We start from the raw sequence: 20,610 nt of genomic DNA on the forward strand, positions 1-20,610 counted from the left end.
CCATGAACCACAGCACTCCAGGCCTCCTTGTCCATCACCAACTCCCAGAGTCCACCCAAACCCATGTCCATTGAGTCGGTGATGCCATCCAACCATCTCATCCTCTGTTGGCCCCTTCTTCTCCTGCCCACAATCTTGCCCGGCATCAGGGTCTTTTCAAATGAGTCAGCTCTTCGAATCAGGTGGCCAAAGTATTGGAGTTTCAGCTTCAACATCAGTCCTTCCAATGAACACCCAGGACTGATCTCCTTTAGGAAGGACTGGTTGGATCTCCTTGCAGTCCAAGGGACTCTCAAGAGTCTGCTCCAACACCACAGTTCAAAAGCATCAATTCTTTTGCACTCAGCTTTCTTTGTAGTCCAACTCTCACATCCATACATGACCACTGGAAAAACCATAGCCTTGACTAGATGGACCTTTGTTGGCAAAGTAATGTCTCTTCTTTTTAATATGCTATCCAGGTTGGTCATACCTTTCCTTCCAAGGAGTAAGCATCTTTTAATTTCATGGCTGCAATCACCATCTGCAGTGATTTGGGAGCCTAGAAAAATAAAGTCAGCCATTGTTTCTACTGTTTCCCCATCTATCTGCCATGAAGTGATGGGACTGGATGCTATGATCTTAGTTTTCTGAATGTTGAGTTTTAAGCCAACTTTTTCACTCTCCTCTTTCACTTTCATCAAGAGGCTCTTTAGTTCCTCTTCACTTTCTGCCATAAGGGTGGTGGCATCTGCATATCTGAGGTTATTGATATTTCTCCTGGCAATCTTGATTCCAGCTTGTGCTTCCTCCAGCCCAGCGTTTCTCATGATGTACTCTGCATATAAGTTAAATAAGCAGGGTGACAATATACAGCCTCGACATACTCCTTTTCCTATTTGGAACCAGTCTTTTGGTCCATGTCCAGTTCTAACTGTTACTTCCTGACCTGCATACAGGTTTTTCAAGAGGCAGGTCAGGTGGTCTGGTATTCCCATCTCTTGAAGAATTTCCACAGTTTATTGTGATCCACACAGTCAAAGGCTTTGGCGTAGTCAATAAAGCAGAAATAGATGTTTTTCAGGAACTCTCTCGCTTTTTCGATGATCCAGCAGATATTGGCAATTTGATCTCTGGTTCCTCTGCCTTTTCTAAAACCAGCTTGAACATCTGGAAGTTCTCAGTTCACATATTGCTGAAGGCTGGCTTGGAGAATTTTGAGCATTATCTTACTAGCGTGTGAGATGAGTGCAATTATGCGATAGTTTGAGCATTCTTTAGGATTGCCTTTCTTAAGGATTGGAATGAAAACTGACCTTTTCCAGTCCTGTGGCCACTGCTCTGTTTTCCAAATTTGCTGGCATATTGAGTACAGCACTTCCACAGCATCATCTTTCAGGATTTGAAATAGCTCAACTGGAATTCCATCACTTCTACTAGTTTTGTCCGTAGTGATGCTTCCTAAGGCCCACTTGACTTCACATTCCAGGATGCCTGGCTCTAGGTGAGTGATCTCACCATCGTGGTTATCTGAGTCATGAAGATCTTTTTTGTACAGTTCTTCTGTGTATTCCTGCCACCTCTTCTTAATATCTTTTTCTTCTGTTAGGTCCCTACCATTTCTGTCCTTTATTGAGCCCATCTTTGCATGAGATGTTCCCTTGGTATCTCTAATTTTCTTGAAGAGATCTCTGGTCTTTCCCATTCTTTTGTTTTCCTCTATTTCTTTGCATTGATTGCTGAGGAAGGCTTTCTTATCTCTCCTGGCTATTCTTTGGAACTCTGCATTCAAATGGGTATATCTTTCCTTTTCTCCTTTGCTTTTCGCTTCCCATCTTTACACAGCTATTGGTAAGACCTCCTCAGACAGCCATTTTGCTCTTTTGAATTTATTTTTCTTGGAGATGGCCTTGATTCCTGTCTCCTGTACAATGTCACGAACCTCCGTTCATAGTTCATCAGGCACTCCATCCATCAGAGTGCTATGTGACCCTGCATATTAACTTAAAGGAATATCTGTGAGCTCCTGAGCTAATCTATACAGAAATTTGTGATATTTAGTCTTCAGAGGAGGAGGAAGGTTGTGTCTTGGGGGTGTTATTTGCTCCTGTTTATCATGACTGGGCCTTCCCTTTTTCTGTCTTGACCCATTTTAGCTGGTCAGTGAAAGGTGGAGTGTTTTTAATTTCAGTCTGTTTTGGTTCATCTATTTAATTAGACTTAAAAAGGATTTAAATGATTCAAGAAATCATTAACCTGAATAGATATTTATGGCTTTTCAAGTGATATCTAACAATAGTTCTAGAATGCTAAATGTATTTTAAATAGATGTCCATCAGCAGACAAATGGATAAGAAAGCTGTGGTACATATATACAATGGAATATTACTCAGCCATTAAAAAGAATGCATTTGAATCAGCTCTAATTAGGTGGATGAAACTGGAGCCTATTATACAGAGTGAAGTAAGCCAGAAAGAAAAACACCAATACAGTATACTAACGCATATATATGGAATTTAGAAAGATGGTAACGATGACTCTACATGCAAGAGAGCAAAAGAGACCCAGACGTAAAGAATAGACTTTTGGACTCTGTGGGAGAAGGTAAGGGTGCGATGACTTGAGAGAATAGCATTGAAACATGTATATTACCATATGTGAAACAGATCACCAGTCCAGGTTGGATGCATGAGACAGGTGCTCAGGGCTGGTGCACTGGGATGACCCTGGGGGATGGGATGGGGAGGGAGGAGGGAGGGGGTTCAGGATGGGGACACATGTACACCCACGGCTGATTCATGTCAATGTATGGCAAAACCAATGCAATACTGTAAAGTAATTAGCCTCCAATTAAAATAAATTAATTAATTTTAAAAAAGAAGTGACTATTTCAGCTTACAATGAGCACATGTAGGATCACTGGTCATTTCTTAGGAAGCAAGGTGATGTCTTATAGAGACGTTTTTCTCATCTGCAGAAATTGTTCACAGATGTATAGCATATTTCACATGACTGATTTTACTGTCCAACATCTAGAAACGGAAAATATCTCTTCTAGCTTTATACAACAAAAAAACATTTGTTTTAATCAACTCTGTATAGTAAAACATGAGCAGAAACACCCTTTATAAGGTGTTTAAATGTATTATACATTTAAGCCCTTTATAAGTGTAATTAAACAGATTAACCAAAACAGACTGAAATTTTTAAAAGCCACTCCATCTTTCTGACCAGTAAAATGGATCAAGGCAGAAACACCAACTTTATGAAAAGGCTTTTCTCCCTTAAGTCTATGAATCGTTTGATATTAAGGTTCAAAGTTACTTCTAGGTCCTTACACTCTATAAATTCTATAAATCGTACACAGCAATGTCACTTTGTCAGCATCCTACAGGGTGGCCAAAATTAAAGCATAAGAACAAGCAGTGGTTCCCAAGCTTGTCAAAACCAAAAGAGTGGCCTACCTATAGGCTGGGCTGACACAACAAGAGATCACAAACCGGATGGCTTATAACAACAAAAGTGTATTCTTTCACAGTCCTGGAACCTGTGAGAGAGAAGTCCCTGGGAGGGAGCCCCTGTGGTAGACCCAGAGGTTCCTTGGCCTCCATCTTCATCTAGTTTCTTCCCTCTGTGTAGTGGCTTTGTGGAATTAACATTCGCTAAGTGCTCTTGTATCAGATGATGAGCCACTGTTCAACAAAAGGCCAGAAAAGAGACTGAGGTTTATTATTCACACATCCTGGAGAAGGGACACTTTGCGAGGCTGAGGCAGGAGAGGCAGAGAGCGGCAGGACCTGGGGCACATGCTGTTATCAGGGCCTGTCGATAAGAGTGCTTTGGGGTTACCAGTCTCTCACTCAGGGTCGTCTGTTTTATTAATGATTCAATGTATGGTAGTGGTTGTGAGACACGGGCATATATGGAAACCTCTGGAATTGCTAGAGTAGCTGCCAAGATCTTTTCTTGATGCATTAGAAACATACTCTGGCCCATAGTTTATTAAATCTGGTCTCCAGGTGAGCCAAACAATGCATCACTTGTATAATGAAAGCTCTTTTCATTAGAATGTTTTCAATAGAAAACATTTCTAATTTATAATCCTATAATGACACAGCTCACACTGACATTTTCCAGTGGATCATGACTCATAAAGCCGTAGACTCTAGTTGTTTACCACAAGCAAAAAAAAAAAAAAAAAGAAATCCCAGACAGGCCATGTATACCCCCACTAAAAAAGAAGTTCTTATCGGTAGATTAAAACAGCCCTTTATCTTTCTAGCAGTACACAGCATTAGGAGACATGTTTGTAAGGTGATTTTTTCAGGTCATTTCTCCTCAGATGTCCTCTCAGTTAGAAGAACTGTGTGCCAATCATATGCTAAATCTTTTCCCCCAAGGTTGAACTAGGTTATTTCCAAACTATCTTTCAATTCAATCACTGTGTTACTCCAGGTTAATTATGTTATAACCCACGTCCCTCTCATTTAACATATTAAATTCTCATTACCACCTAAAATAATTTAGTACATTAAGGAGATAAGCATGGCAAAATACTGTTGCTAGAATTTAATCCTTCAGTATGGAATTTAAAATGTTAAATATTTTAAGCAGTTCATGAGATTTTTACTACAGAATTACTCAATATAACATTGTCAGCAGAAAAAAAATATAATAGTTCAATAAGCAACTTTAAAAGCTTCATAAGTATTCAAGTTTTTTTGTCTTTTACTTGCCTGTGATTCAGTAGTGGCTGTCAGGAACACATAATTCATCATATTATAGTATTGATACATTATCTTTGAAAATCAAAGCCAAGAATTAACTACATGTTTCAAGCTGTATATTGATTTTTCAACACAGTATAACACAGTATTGTTCAAAACACCTCAAAATCATGATAGTCTAAGAAATGTGAGGAAGTATTACAACACTTAATTCTGTATTACATTTGAAATTTTTAAGAGCTTAAAATGATATACACATGTTTTCACTATGCAAACTAATAATAAGCATGTCTCCCATAAACAAACTAACAAAATAATTATCTTTCTTCCTAGGTTCTCTACTAATTTGTATTTGTTACTTGTTTATTTATTTTATCATCTTCAGACAAGTGACAGCTAACACTGAAGTTTTCAGAAAAATATTGATAAAAGTATAAAGTTGGTGGAAAATACACTTATTTATGTTAAGCATTAAAAAATCTACTCAAACTAAAATGAAAGTACATCCCGACTTATGGACACGGGAGAGAGGAGAGGGTGAGATGTATGGAGAGAGTAACATAGAAGTTTACATTATCACATGTGAAATAGGGTCAGGGAACTCAAAGAGGGCCTCTGTATCAGCCTGGAGGGGTGAGATGGGGAGGGATGGGAGAGAGGTCTAGAGGGAGGGGACATATGTACACCTATGGCTGATTCATGCTGATGTTTGACAGAAAACAACAAAATTCTGTAAAGCAATTATCCTTCAATTTAAAAATAATTTTTTTTTAAAAAATGAAGTATATCATGTAATATTATGTGAAAGATTAAATAAGGAAAGTGGAAAGAATAAAATAATAAAAATAAAAGTAGAAATTCAAAAAACAGGAAAACACCAACAAGTAGAATGTCAAATAGATCCTGGCATTGGTGAGTATGTGTGTGTATTACACACCTTACTGATTACACACTAGTGCACAAATGTGGGTGTGCGGCCATATTAGTGACATGTTTTCCCCAATCATTTGTTTACAATTAGCTTTCAGTTTTTGAAACACATATGAATTTTCCTTTGTGACTAATATTTTTAACTTCTAATTTCCTTTCTCATCTAGAAAACTGTCAGAGAAATACTGACTGAAGTCAATTATTTTCTTATAATTTTAGAGATTTTATTTTTTATATTTAAGTTGTTAACCCATCTTGACCAAAAAAAAAAAAAAAAGGGGGTAGTGAAAGCAAATTAAGTGGTAACTAAAAATATAAAGATTACCTATTTCATAAGCACACCTCGATCACAGAATTACCTTAGTTCCTCTCTCTCTCCCTACATTAACGGGGGGGGTTGACCTTAATTTATCCAGGCACAACTGGGAAGAAAGTGCACTGGAAAGTTCTTTACCTGGAGCCAGAAAGATCTATGTTTTAGTCTTAGATCTGTGTCTTTAATAAATGTGTGGCCTTTGTTAGGTTTTGATTTACACGGTGGCAGACAGCAACTGTATCATAGACTTACTTTGAGAATTAGGCTTTATTTTATCTGAAGCACATGGAATAAGACTTGACATTTAGTATCACTGCAATGACCCATGAAAACTTCTTTTTTTTTTTTTTTTATTAGTTGGAGGCTAATTACTTCACAACATTTCAGTGGGTTTTGTCATACATTGATATGAATCAGCCATAGAGTTACACGCATTCCCCATCCCTATCCCCTCTCCCACCTCCCTCTCCACCCGATTCCTCTGGGTCTTCCCAGTGCACCAGGCCCGAGCACTTGTCTCATGCATCCCACCTGGGCTGGTGATCTGTTTCACCATAGATAATATACATGCTGTTCTTTTGAAACATCCCACCCTCACCTTCTCCCACAGAGTTCAAAAGTCTGTTCTGTACTTCTGTGTCTCTTTTTCTGTTTTGCATATAGGGTTATCGTTACCATCTTCCATGAAAACTTCTTATAACTCAATGTACAGCAAGTATCAGACACTACTATTATGCAACTGATTTTTATAGAGGTGAGATATTGAAAGCCCATTTGAAAAACATTCTTGTCTTGTACACATTTTCCCTTTTTATTATCTACGTAATGAAAGTTCATTATTACCATGTGATGTTTAATTTTATGGGGTAACCTGACTGGGCCACAAGGAAACCAGATATTTGGCTAAACATTATTCTGGGTGTTTCTATGAGAGCATTTTTAGATGAGTGTAACCTTTTAATCAGTAGATTGAGTAAAGCAAATGGTCCTCCCTGATGTGGTTGTCATCCAGTCAGTTGAAGGCCTGAATAGAACACAAAGGATGACTGTCTCCCAAGTAAGACAGAGTTCTTCCTGCTTGACTGCTTTCAAATGCAGATGCCAGCTTTTTTCCTGCCTTCAAACTCAGGCTGAAACATCAGCTCTCCTTGGGTCTCCAGTCTGCCAGACCTGAGACAAGAAGCATACCATTAGCTCTCTTGCTTCTCAAGCCTTTGGACCTGGACTGGAACTTGCTCTCCTGGGCCTCCAGCCTGCCAACTCATGTTGTGGATCTCAGGACTTGTCCCCTTTCATAATTGTGCAAGCCAATTTCTTATAATAAATTCTTTCTGTACATACTCACATCCTATTGATTCTGTTTCTCTGGGGAACACTAAGTCATATAGTAAGTACAAATTAAATCTTATTGACTAGACAACCATTATATCCTAATTTTTATAATTAGGTTGCACTGAGGTTCCTTTCTTACTCACTAAGACCAATTTGTATCTACTCTTGTTTTGTCAAGAAGCCTGACTTCCTTAGTTTCACAAATACTCTGATAATAATATCACCTTTGCAATAATTGTGGTAACCTCAGTCAGTCTGCTATTAATTGTGGTAACCTCAATCAGTCAGTGGTGTAGTGACTTATCCTTAGCCCCTTTTTCATTGCAGTTCTGTGCCATTATATGCTAAGTAGCATTTGATATAAATATTATAAACATTCATATAAACTTCATCAGCTTCCAAATATTTTTAAAATTTGGTGGTATTTAATAAGACAAAAATATTTATAAAGAAAATACGACATAGTCTTTAAAGGTAGATATGAAATGAAACTCATATTTTCAAGTCATTTCTTTCTTCAGTTCAGTTCCGTTCAGTCACTCAGTTGTGTCTGACTCTTTGCGACCCCATGAATTGCAACACGCCAGGCCTCCCTGTCCATCACCAACTCCCGGAGTTTACTCAAACTCATGTCCATCGAGTTGGTGATGCCATCCAGCCATCTCATCCTCTGTCATCCCCTTCTCCTCCTGCCCCCAAACCCTCCCAGCATCAGGGTCTTTTCAAATGAGTCAGCTCTTCAAATCAGGTGGCCAAAGTATTGGAGTTTCAGCTTCAACATCAGTCCTTCCAGTGAACACCCAGGACTGATCTCCTTCAGGATGGACTGGTTGGATCTCCTTGCAGTCCAAGGGACGCTCAAGAGTCTTCTCCAACACCACAGCTCAAAAGCATCAATTCTTTTGCACTCAGCTTTCTTCACAGTCCAACTCTCACATCCATACATGACCACTAGAAAAATCATAGTCTTAACTAGATGGACCTTTGTTGGCAAAGTAATGTCTCTGCTTTTTAATATGGTGTCTAGGTGGTCATAACTTTCCTTTCAAGTGGTAAGTGTCTTTTAACTCCATTGCTGCAATTACCATCTGCAGCGATTTTGGAGCCCAGAAAAATAAAGTCAGCCACTGTTTCTACTGTTTCCCCATCTATTTGCCATGAAGTGATGGGACCAGATGCCATGATCTTAGTTTTCTGAATGTTGAGCTTTAAACCAACTTCTTCACTCTCCTCTTTCACGTTCATCAAGAGGCTTTTTAGTTCCTCTTCAGTTTCTGCCATACGGGTAGTGTCATTTGCATATCTGAGGTTACTGATATTTCTCCCGGCAATCCTGATTCCAGCTTGTGCTTCCTCCAGCCCAGCGTTTCTCATGATGTACTCTGCATATAAGTTAAATAAGCAGGGTGACAATATACACCCTTGACATACTCCTTTTTCTATTTGAAACCAGTCTTCCTTGAATACTACAAAAAAAGAAAAAACTGATTCTAAGCTAGTGCCTACTGTGACTCCAAGAATTTCTGAAACAGTATGCTAATGTCAACAATTAGCAAAGCCTTCCATTCCTATCCCCTAAGAAAACACATCAACATATAAGCTTTGATCAAAAACTTCAAACCCAACAGTGATCATTTTTTTTCAAATATGCTTAAATAGGACTTTCCTTTATCATTAAATGATGCTTCACACTTTATAAGTCAAGTGAATTTAATTTTTATAGAATAAGTATATTTAGAATATTTAGCTACAGTCCATGGGATCACAAAGTCAGACACAACTGAGTGAGCGTGAGCATAAGTGATATCACATGATATATATCAATATATTTTTTAAATATAAAGATTACCTTAAAAGTTCATTTACTTTATCACATTTTTATAACTCAGTTATAGGAATATTCTTGATTTATTATTCCCACATCTTCTTTTATTCCCAGTGATACAAGTAACATAATGCAATTTTTTTCTGATGGCTAAAACTCTTAACATTGCTTAACATTCTATTTCCTGTAAAAGGGAATTAGATTATATAAATGTGACATATGTCAAAAGGCAATCTCAAACATTAAAAGTATCATCTTAACTGGAGACTACCACCTACCTGATTTTAAAGAATAAATTTCTTAATCATTTAATATTAAATGTCATATTTTTATTTCAATTTTGCTAAATTTTATATCAAAATCCATCTTTGGGTGTTTGAAATCAAATGTAAATGTATGAATGCTCTTTTTCAGCATGTTGCATGTGTGCTAAGTCGCTTCAGTGGTGTTTGACTCTTTGCAACCCTATGGACTGCACCCTGCCAGGCTTTTCTGTCCATGAGATTTTCCAGGCAAGAATACTGGAATGGGTTGCCATGCCCTTCTCCAGGGGATCTTCCCCACCCAGGGATGGGACCCATGTCTCACTATGCTTCCAGCATTGGCAGGTGGGTTCTTTAACACTAACTCCACCTGGGAAGCCCCCTTTCAGCATGCTGCTGCTACTGCTACTGCTAAGTCACTTCAGTCGTGTCCGACTCTGTGTGACCCCATCCCTGGGATTCTCCAGGCAAGAACACTGGAGTGGGTTGCCATTTCCTTCTCCGATGCATAAAAGTGAAAAGTGAAAGTGAAGTCGCTCAGCCATGTCCAACTCTTCGCGACCCCATGGACTGCAGCCTACCAGGCTCCTCCATCCATGGGATTTTCCAGGCAAGAGTACTGGAGTGGGGTGCCATTGCCTTCTCCATTCAGCATGTTACCAGACTCCAAATCACATTTTGTCCTTTTGGGGTTTGGACATAGCATATAATTTTTATCAGAATTAGAACTCCAAGTCTGTGTTCCACAATGTACCAAATCTGGAGAACAAACCATTCCAACACATAAAGTGCACTGGTGACCTGTCTAACCCTGACAATGAAGATTTTGACATAGCAGAAATGAAGACAGCTAGAGCTATATGCCCTTTAAAAGCAGTCAAAATAATTCAACATCAAGAGAAAGAAGAAAAAAAACAGAATTGTCACAATGCAAATGTCTATTTCAACTTAAATATACTCTCCTATAAGCAAATACATTAAAAAGTGACTTTGTTTTGTATATATAGAAAGGTAGTCAGTCTTTAGAAAACACAAAGAATTGATAGTGATAATTTAGTATAGAACATCAGAAACAATGAGACTAAAGGAAAATAAATAATGTTAAGCCAGTTTCCTTAGCAACTAACCTATTGACATTAAAAAGGAAGGATTTTTGTTTGGAGGAGAATATGTGCTCCATCTCTCAGTCATGTCAGACTCTTTGCAACCCCATGGACTGTAGCCCACCAGACTCCTCTGTCCATGGGATTCTTCAGGCTAGAATACTAAAGAGGGTTGCTATTCCCTTCTCCAGGGGATCTTCCCAACCTAGGGATCGAACTCGAGATTTCTGCACTGGCAGGCAGATTCGATTCTTTTACCACTAGTGCCGGGTAGAAAGCCCTCTCTGTAGAAAATATGTCACAGAAAATAAAATGCAGTGATAAAATCAGATGCAGAGAATGTGGACACAGAATAATGTACAAGAGAGGTACTAAAAGATCGGTGGGCTTTGATGCTAGATGAAACCTGGCGTTCAGAGGAACATCATTTGTACTTGAATTTGCTGTCAATGTTTCTTTGCTGTATAGCTTTTTTATTAGCATCCTCAACCTTAAGAAGGACTTCCCTGATAGCTCAGGTGATAAAGAATCCACCTGCAATGCAGGAGACCCAGGTTCAATTCCTGGGTAGGGAAGAACTGCTGGAGAAGGGATAAACTACCCACTCCAGTATTCTTGAGCTTCCCTCATGGCTCAGCTGATAAAGAATCCACTGGCAATGGGGGAGACCTAGGTTCGATCCCTGGGTTGGGAAGATCCCCTGGAGAAGGGAAAGGCTATCCCCTCCAGTATTCTGGCCTGGAGAATTCCATGGACTTCCTCAAGAAGTCCATGAGGTCGCAAAAAATTGGACATGACTTTCACTTTCAACTTTAAGAATACAACTATCACACATCATCTCATTTTAAAAACCAAATTGTGTTTAAGTATCAGTTAACAGTTTATATAAGAAAATTACTTTTTGTTCAACTACATGATTTGTAATTTAATTTTATTATATATGTAATCTAACATATAATGAAGATGAAAATGGCTCCCCTAACCACTTTTGATCAAAACCTACAATCACCTGGGGCTCTAGTTAAAAATAGAGGTTTCCAGGACCTTCTAAAGGTCTGATTAACAGTGTTCCTTGGAAACCACTGACATCACCTGTTTGTAAGCCCTCTAGCTTCCTGCTGAGTAGAATACACCACTGTACTTACTGTCAGGGTGCATACATGATTTCCAGTTATATTTTTCATTTGTTACTTGGTGTAGGCCTTTGTGTATCTGTATATAGTGCTTGGGGCTTCCCTGGCGGCTCAGTGGTAAAGAATCTGCCTGCCAATGCAGGAGCCATGGATTCAATCCCTGGCTGGGGAAGATCCCCTGGAGAAGGAAATGGCTACCCACTCCAGTATTCTTGCCTGGAAAATCCCATGGACAGAGGAACCTGGGGGGCACAGTCCACGGGGTTGCAAAAGAGTTGGACATGATTTAGTGACTAAACAATATAGTGCTTGACTATTTTTTTTTTAACCTTGCAAGAAGAAAAAGAAATTGTAATGGTGGCTTTCTATGAAACAAAATCAACCCCTAGTGCACGAAGCAGACTGTTAAGGCAGGTGCAGCCTGCCAGGTGTAATCTGTGACTAAGGTAAAAAGTTTCTGTTCTCAGGATATAAAAATAATAGGGATTGGTTTACCTTGATTTTAAATGTTTAAAACTTTGCCTTGATCTTAGAGGTATGAAACTGACTGTCATACCTATGCTCTGTCTGTTTCAGGATTCCATCACTGTGGAATGTCATGTTGGCCTCCTTAACATTCATTTTGAAGATGAGAAACATTCTAACTTTAACTGCTACATGTCTCTGACAATCAAAAACTTATCTATGCCAATTTTTGAAAACACCTATTTCTACTACCATCCTCAAACACTAAGCTCTATAAATTTCTTCCACATATACAAAGTACTAGCATGCTCCAAGAGCTCCAGTGTCACGACATCACCATATATGTGTGTGCATGCGTGCTTGCTAAATCCTTTCAGTAGTGTCTGACTGTTTGAAACCCTATGGGCTGTAGCCCGCTAGGCTCTTCTGTCCATGAGATTCTCCAGCCAAGAACACTGGAGTGCGATGCCATGCCCTCCTCCAGGGGATCTTCCCAAACCAGGGATCAAACCTGCGTCTCTTATGTCTCCTGCATTGGCAGGCAGGTTCTTTACCACTAGCACCACCTGGGAAGCACCACCATATATTGGGGATTATTAAAACAGTCTTTGAAACACTATAAGACTATTGTCCTAAAGGTTTTGGGAAACACTTTTGCATAATTACGTTGAATGGCAAGAGAAATTCCTATAGAATCATACTTCATCCTGTGAAACTGCTTGCAATTATTTTCTTATATTATGGTTTAGTTACTAGCCAGAATTACTTAGACTCATCATTGCTAATCACTTTAGAGCCAAGTTTTTACCCCTCTTATAGTAAGTATGGAGGCAACAATAGTAAAGGGTGTCTTATTTTTAAATCATCTGTTTCGTTCACTGTCTCCTTTTGTCTCACCTCAAACAATGAATCCAGGCATTGATTGGTAACACCAGTTATAGTAACACAGAATGATAAACATGCTGCAAAATTTCACCAGTGCCCAGAGGCCTACTTCATAGTCTAGGAAAGAAAGGTGTTTCTGGTGGTCAAAGTCTACCTGCTTGTGGTCATTCCACAACCTGGCTGACAGAGACTTTATCATCTTCAATATGTGGCTTCCACTGCAACAGAGGTCATCTTTACCCCACTAAATACGAAGGGACAAAGAACATGCAGGAACGTACATAGAAGCTTCTTATGGTCCAGCCCTGGAAGGGACACCCATCACTTCTGTTCTCACGTCCTGACTGGAACTCAGCGGCATGGCCTTGCCAAGCTGCGGAAGAGTAGGATGCATGATCTAATTATGAGCCCCAAGCAAAACTCAATGTCAATTTTTTTAATAGTTAGCACGGAGTATCTGCTATAGACATACATTGTCAAATACCAAACCCTTATAAGACAGGCAGAGAAGATTAAATAGTAGTATCCATATGGAAGAATGGTTTTAAAACATTTATAAGTATAATGTTAGGTAAAAACTCAAATTAAATAATGTAGAATGTAAAAGTAATTAAAATTACAACATTCCTAAATTTCAAGCTCTTGTTATATTGGCAGAAAATTAAGAAAATGAAAATCACATATTATTTATTTATGTTAAGTGGAAACTTTGTTTTTTATTTAGATTAAGTAAACTTGAGAAGAGAAAACATAACTGAAACTAAATTGAAGTTCCTGCCTAGTGATTACATTTGCAGAATATATTTTTTCATATTTAATATTGGCTTTGTTGGGACTTCCTTGGTGATCCAGTGGCTAAGACTCTGAGCTCCCAAATGCAGGGGGTACAGTATCTGTTTCAGGGAAATAGATCCCATATGCTACAACTGAAGACCCAGCATACTGCAACCAACATGTGGCACAGCCAAATAAATAAAATAAATAAATATTTAAATAATGACTTTGTTGATTCTTATACACAGGAAATTTTAAGAGGAGGAGCATAATATTCTACTAGAAATAGTTATCTTGCTACACTGAATTATATAACATCATAAAGAATGAGCCAAGTGAAAAACAAAACCTTTTTTACATAGTGTTAACAAAAGGAGATATATTTTGTATACCTATATTATATGAGTTACTTAGAATAGTCAAAATCATAAAGACAGAATGTATAATGTAATCGCCAGGACTAGGGGTAGGTAGGGAAGATGAGGAGTTATTCTTTAGGAGTTATAGTTTCATCTTTATTTCAAATTTACACAATGAAAAGAGTTATGGAGATGTCTTCATAACAATATAAATGGATTCAATACCACTGAACTGTATGCATAAAAATGGTAAAGATGGTATGTTTTATGCTATGTGTATTTTAACACAATTTCAAAAATTAGGGAAAGGGAAAACTGGATATTAAAACAAGGGCAAAACTCCTAGATAAACATTAGCAAAGTGAGCCACTCAGTTACTATATCGAAAGCCCAGTGTGTTGTGACCAAGAAAGAGTTTGTCCTCAAAACAGAAGATGACTGCAGTTTATTAAGACAACTATTGAGGAATGAATGTCAAGCGTTTAAAGGAGAGAAATCTCTGATCATCTCAAAGTATATTGAAATAGCAATTGATAGAACTCAGCATATGTTCCTTTAACAAAACCATTAATCAGACAGAGATAGAAGGAAGCTTCTTTAGGTTGCTGAAAGCATAAATGACATGAGCTGCCAGGGTACAGCCATGTTACTCCTGGCTTATCACTGTCAAAGGTGTCACCTTGACACCTACAGGCCTGTCTGGTACTTGGAGCTCAATTCCTGTGTTCAGTTGAGTCTCTCAGTCCTGTTTGACTCTTTCTGATTTCATGGGCTGCAGCATGCCAGGCTTCCCTGTCCATTACCAATTCCCAGAGCTTGCTCAAACTCATGTCCATTGAGTCGGTGATGCCATCCAACCATCTCATCCTCTGTCAGCCCCTTCTCTTCCTGCCTTCAATCTTTCCCAGCATCAGAGTCTTTTCCAACGAGTCCATCCTTCACATCAGGTGCCCAAAGTATTGGAGTTTCAGCTTCAGCATCAGTCCTTCCAATGAATATTCAGGACTGATTTCGTTTAGGATGGACTGGTTGGATCTCCTTGCAGTCCAAGAGACTCTCAAGAGTCTTCTCCACACCACAGCTCAAAAGCATCAATTCTTCGGCACTCAGCTTTCTTTATGGTTTAAGTCTCACGTCCATACATGACTACTGGAAAAACCATAGCTTTGGCTAGACAGACCGTGGTCAGCAAAGTAACATCTCTGCTTTTAAATATGCTGTCTAGGTTTGTCATAGCTTTTCTTTCAAGGAGCAAGCGGCTTTTAATTTCATGACTGCAGTCACCATCTGCAGAGATTCTGGAGCCCAAGAAAATAAAGCCTCTCACTGTTTACAATGTTTCCCCATCTATTTGCTACGACGTGATGGGACCAGAAGCGATGATCTTCGTTTTTTGAATGCTGAGTTTTAAGCCAGATTTTTCACTCTCCTCTTTCACTTTCATCAAGAGGCTCTTTAGTTTCTCTTCGCTTTCTGCCATTAGGGTGGTCTCATCTGCATATCTGAGGTTACTGTTATCTCTCCCTGCAATCTTGATTCCAGCTTGTGCTTCATCCAGCCCAGCATTTCACATGATGTACTCTGCATGTAAGTTAGATAAGCAGTGTGATGATATACAGCCTTGACGTACTCCTTTCCCAATCTGGAACCAGTCCATTGTTCCAGATCTGGTTCTAACTGTTGCTTCTTGACCTGCATATAGATTTCTCAGGAGGCAGGTCAGTGGTCTGATACTCCTATCTCTTTAAGAATTTTCCACAGTTTGTTGTGATCCACACAGTCAAAGCTTTGGTATAGTCAATAAAGCAGAAATAGATGTTTTTCTGGAACTCTCTTGCTTTCTTGATGATCCAGCAGATGTTGGCAATTTGATTTCTGGTTCCTCTGCCTTTTCTAAATCCTGGAAACATCTGGAAGTTCTCAGTTCATGTACTGTTGAAGCCTAGCCTGGAGAATTTTAAGCATTACTTTGATAGTGTGTGAGATGAGTGCAATTGTGCGCTAGTTTGAGCATTCTTTGACATTGCCTCTCTTTGGGATTGGAATGAAAACTGACCTTTTCCAGTCCTGTGGCCACTGCTGAGTTTTCCAAATTTGCTGCCATATTGAGTGCAGCACTTTCACAGCATCATCTTTTAGGATTTAGCTCAAAATTCCTGTGAGCTAGCCTTAATCCTCACTGTTGGTTTAGCTTAGCAGTTGGGATTGGTTTCTTAAAAAAGAGAAAACATTTGGCTGTCATTAATGTTTCCTTTTGTAGTTCCTAGAATTAAACACAGAGCCATTTTAAATCTCTGATGGGAATCATGTCATATCAAGGTCACTGTTCTGTCTGCTTGAGACATTCCTTGGGCATTTATTGCAAATAATTTTGAACTATCTAATTGGGAAAACTACAAATCTTAATTTTACCTTTTCCTTCTTTTAAAAACTCTTTATCTGCCGATTCTTTTGTTTAGAAGAGTACATGCATTTTTCTCTTTAGTGTATGCTTTTACCTGCACACACATATGAAAATGCAAAACCCATGGATGGGGGTGTGCTCAGAAAATAGACCACAGTTTGTGGGCAGGCAGAAACCATAAACACAAGCTATACCACCACCTTCTGCAAAACCAAAGAGAGGTTTCCAGCAGCCAGCCTGATAAGTTATAAGACATAAAAACTTGAGCATTCTACCCAAAGAGAACGCAACAAGGTAGAAAAACTTTGCCAATACAAAGACCAAGAGAAAAAAACCTAAGTTAATAACAACACAAACAGAACACCCCATCTGAAGGTAACCAGCAAAGATCCAAGGAGGTGTTTGCTGCTTCACGCCTGTAGGAAGGAAGGAGGGAAAGAAGCAGAAAAGCGTCTGAAAGGGCCGTAAAGGGACACCATCCCTTCTGGCTGCTTCAGGACTTGAGCAGGACATCTGCAGCACGCAAGCCTCTGGGAGTTCCCCACCTAAGGGTCTTCCCCACCAGGATCAAGGGCACCCCAAACCCTGAGTGATAAACCTACACATCTCCCACCACTCTGCAACCAGACCCATGAGCTTGCTCCCGCGTGCTCAGTGGCAAGAGCAGGTCCAGCGACTACAGTGCTCAGAAATGCAGACCAGCACAAACTGGAGCTTCAGCACCACCTTTTGGAAAGCAAAAACAGGTCTCCAGCAGCCAGCCTGGTGAGTAGTTTTTTAAGAGAAAATATAAAGGCTTTACAATTCTGCCACAAGAGAGAGCAGGAAGCGTGGACATGTTTGCCCATAAAAATCCTAGACAACCCCAGACACAGCTGCATCAATGTTGAGATAGTTCCCATCTCAAGACAACCGGTATATTTTTAAAATAACCAAGGAAATATGTCATCACCAAAAAGAAAATGATAGTTAACAGCCAAGCTCACATCCATGGAATATTGTGGTCTCTGTGTATGTGTTATCGTTCGATCATGTCCAACCCCATGCACGGTAGCCCACGAGGCTCCTCTGTCCATGGAATTCTCCAGGCAAGAATACTAGAGTGGGCTGCCATTCCCTTCTCCAGGGTATCTTCCTGACCCAGGGATCAAACCCAGGTCTCCTGCATTGCAGGCAGATTCTTTACTGTCTGAGTGATTTAGATGATAAAAAATTCAAAATAGCTGTTTTGAGAACAGGCATCCCCATGTTCGTATTGTAACCAAGCAGTGCTCTATGGGGTCTTCCCCTGACAGACTCTACTGTGTCCTCTACATGTCTTGTTTGTAGGCTTTAGTCTCCTAGGCCTCCCCTTTGTCACAGAAGGTTGGCTCAAAAGGTAATGATTAGGAGAATGTGAACATGTAGGAACAAAAAACTGCAATTTGGCCAAGAGAACTGGTAACAATTTAAAGAACAGATCAGCCACACAGCAATCACAGAATCATTAGTCCCACCCTGAAGGACATGGATATCTGTGTGTATCTGACACACATTCCTGAGTTGTTTTGCAGATACTAAAACCTCCACCAGATGAGTGTGACCTGGACTTAACAACTCAGATATGATGAATAGAGTATATCATATGAGAAATTAGATTATGAAAGGCTATGTGTTTCATTTTGGGTTTGATCTCTCATTCTTTTCTGAGATAACCTGCTGTTAGGCTAGCCAGCTGCAGTGCCATGAGAAGTTCTATGCGGAGGCTCATGTGGCAAGGGACTGAGGTGTGCCAACAACCATGTAAGTAAGTTTAGAAAGAGACCTGTCCCAGCCTTCAAAGGAACATGCAAGCCCAATGACAGCCTTTTCTGCAACCTCAGGAGAGACCCTGAGCCAAAGGCACGCAGCTAAGCCACACCCAGATTCCTGACCCACAGAAATGGTGAAGTAGCAAATGTTTGTTGTTTTAAGTCACTACATCTTGGGATATTTGTCATGTAGTGACATGCAACTGATATGTTCCCTTGTGATCTATCTATTTTATGACCACTCTATTTAATAAAAGGTGTTGAGTAGCTATCTAGCTTATTCTATCATCTGAATTCCTCTCACAAAACAGAAATTATCTAGTCCTTGAAGATTGTGTATAAAGTCTAGCACCCTTTGAACATGAAAGGACAGAACCTCAGCCACTTGCAATTTTATTTTATTGACCAACATTACTGACATATTATTCCCCAAAAGTGTCCATTTCATTCAGATATTTGGTATAGGGCATTCACTGTATTCTATAATAATATTTAAACTCTTCTCTACATGTTATTTTAATGGACTAGGACTAACCAAAAGAGTAATGAATGGTCTTTTAGGTGGTAGAATAATGCATTATGTTTATTACCATCTTAATAATTTTATGAGTTTTCCAATTTTAAAATAAAAATGTAATATTTAGGAATCAGAATAAAAAACTATAAACACACATAGTATATAGGTATCTATGTACATATTTATATGTAAATGTATTATATATATATTTGATTTTATACAGAGGAAAATTTGTTAGTGATTTAGCCAAAGTATATTCAGTACAAAGAGATGTCAGAAATCTTCAGGTTAGGAAGTAAATGAAAAGAACTGAAAATAGAGAACATATTATTATTTTCCTGAGACAAAAGGGGGAAAGTTAGAGTTTCACATAAAAAGTAAACTAAAGAAAGGAAGGTTACTGTATCAGTTGCTTTTAAAGCCCAAGAACTTGCTTTAAATAATAAGCTTTCAATACTACTGAGTACAGAAAAGGAAGGTAAACAACGAACACTTGATTATAAAGTATCTGAGTATCTACTGCCCTTCTGGAGAGCTAAATTCAATAATAAAACTCAATAATTCCTAAGTCTAATTTATTGTCTCATGGTAAATTAACTCCTTTCTCCTGCTGGGACAATCTGTACTTTGATAGTTTGATAGCTGACTTTCTTCTCTGTGTTCTTCTAAGGAAAGGCCTTTGTCAAAGTGCTTCCTCTTTCTGTGCCAAGGCCCTGAGCAATCTGGTGATGAGCCTCCTTTCAACACTCACTGGTGCCCACCAATCCATCCCCAGAATGTAATGAACCGTCTTCTGACCTTCCCTTTGACGATGTCCCTGACTACCAACCCATGGATCACTCAGTGTTCTTGGGCTTCCTGGGCAGCCTTCCAAGCCCATCCCCTGGCTCCAGATCTTTTTGGATGAGAAACAAATTTTATAGAAAATGACAAAATATCATTGAAGATTCAGCCCTTAGTGTTCCATTAGGGAACTCAATGATTTGTGTCCATAAATGTGATTCCTTTGCAATGCAAACTATACTTCCAAAACTGTTCATGATTGGAGGGGCTAAAGATTCCCAGCCAGTCAGATGTAAGTAAATAGAATAGTCATCAGTAGCCAGCACACTCCCCTGACCTGAACAACGCCTCCATGAGTTTTCAGGGTGCCGAGAGGGGCTTGTCCCCAGGGGCTTGTCGCCACTGTTACAGCAACTTCAGAGGAGAAAAAGTCCTGAGCCCAGGCTTAGGAAAAGCCACCCCCAGAGCTTTTGGCCCCCTCATTGGCCCTCCTCAGGCTAAGGCCTGTGGAATTGGCCTCTTCCAGGACCTCAATCCCTAGCTCTCCACCAATCCTCCATCCCTGGTTTAGTTCCTGATGTCATTTTCAAGGCCTCCATGGCCATGGAGGGCCTGCTCAAATAGTGTGACTACATGCTTCATTAGGAGTGGAAAGGGTATCCAGAGGAAGCCATGGAAGAAAGGGGCTTCCTTTTGGACACTGACAACCAAAAGGAAGTTACTCAATGTAGAGTAAGAGCATCTAAGAAATTATGAAGACCAAGTTAGATCATGAATGTGAACACACTCTGCAGCTTCTAAAGGTGGCATTCTTGCCCATGTTTTCTTTAATCATTCCCTAGGTCATCCAAACGACTCCAGTGTTCCTCTGTGCTCATTCCTTAGTGTCTGCAAGGTAATTACTGGAGGAGGAAATGGGAACCCACACCAGTATTCTTGCCTGGAAAGTTCCATGGACAGAGGAGCCTGGCAGGCTACAGTCCATGGGGTCACAAAGAGTCGGACACGACAGAAAATGCACACA

Source organism: Dama dama, chromosome 29 (genome assembly GCF_033118175.1).
Source record: "Dama dama isolate Ldn47 chromosome 29, ASM3311817v1, whole genome shotgun sequence".
Lineage (NCBI taxonomy): Eukaryota > Metazoa > Chordata > Mammalia > Artiodactyla > Cervidae > Dama > Dama dama.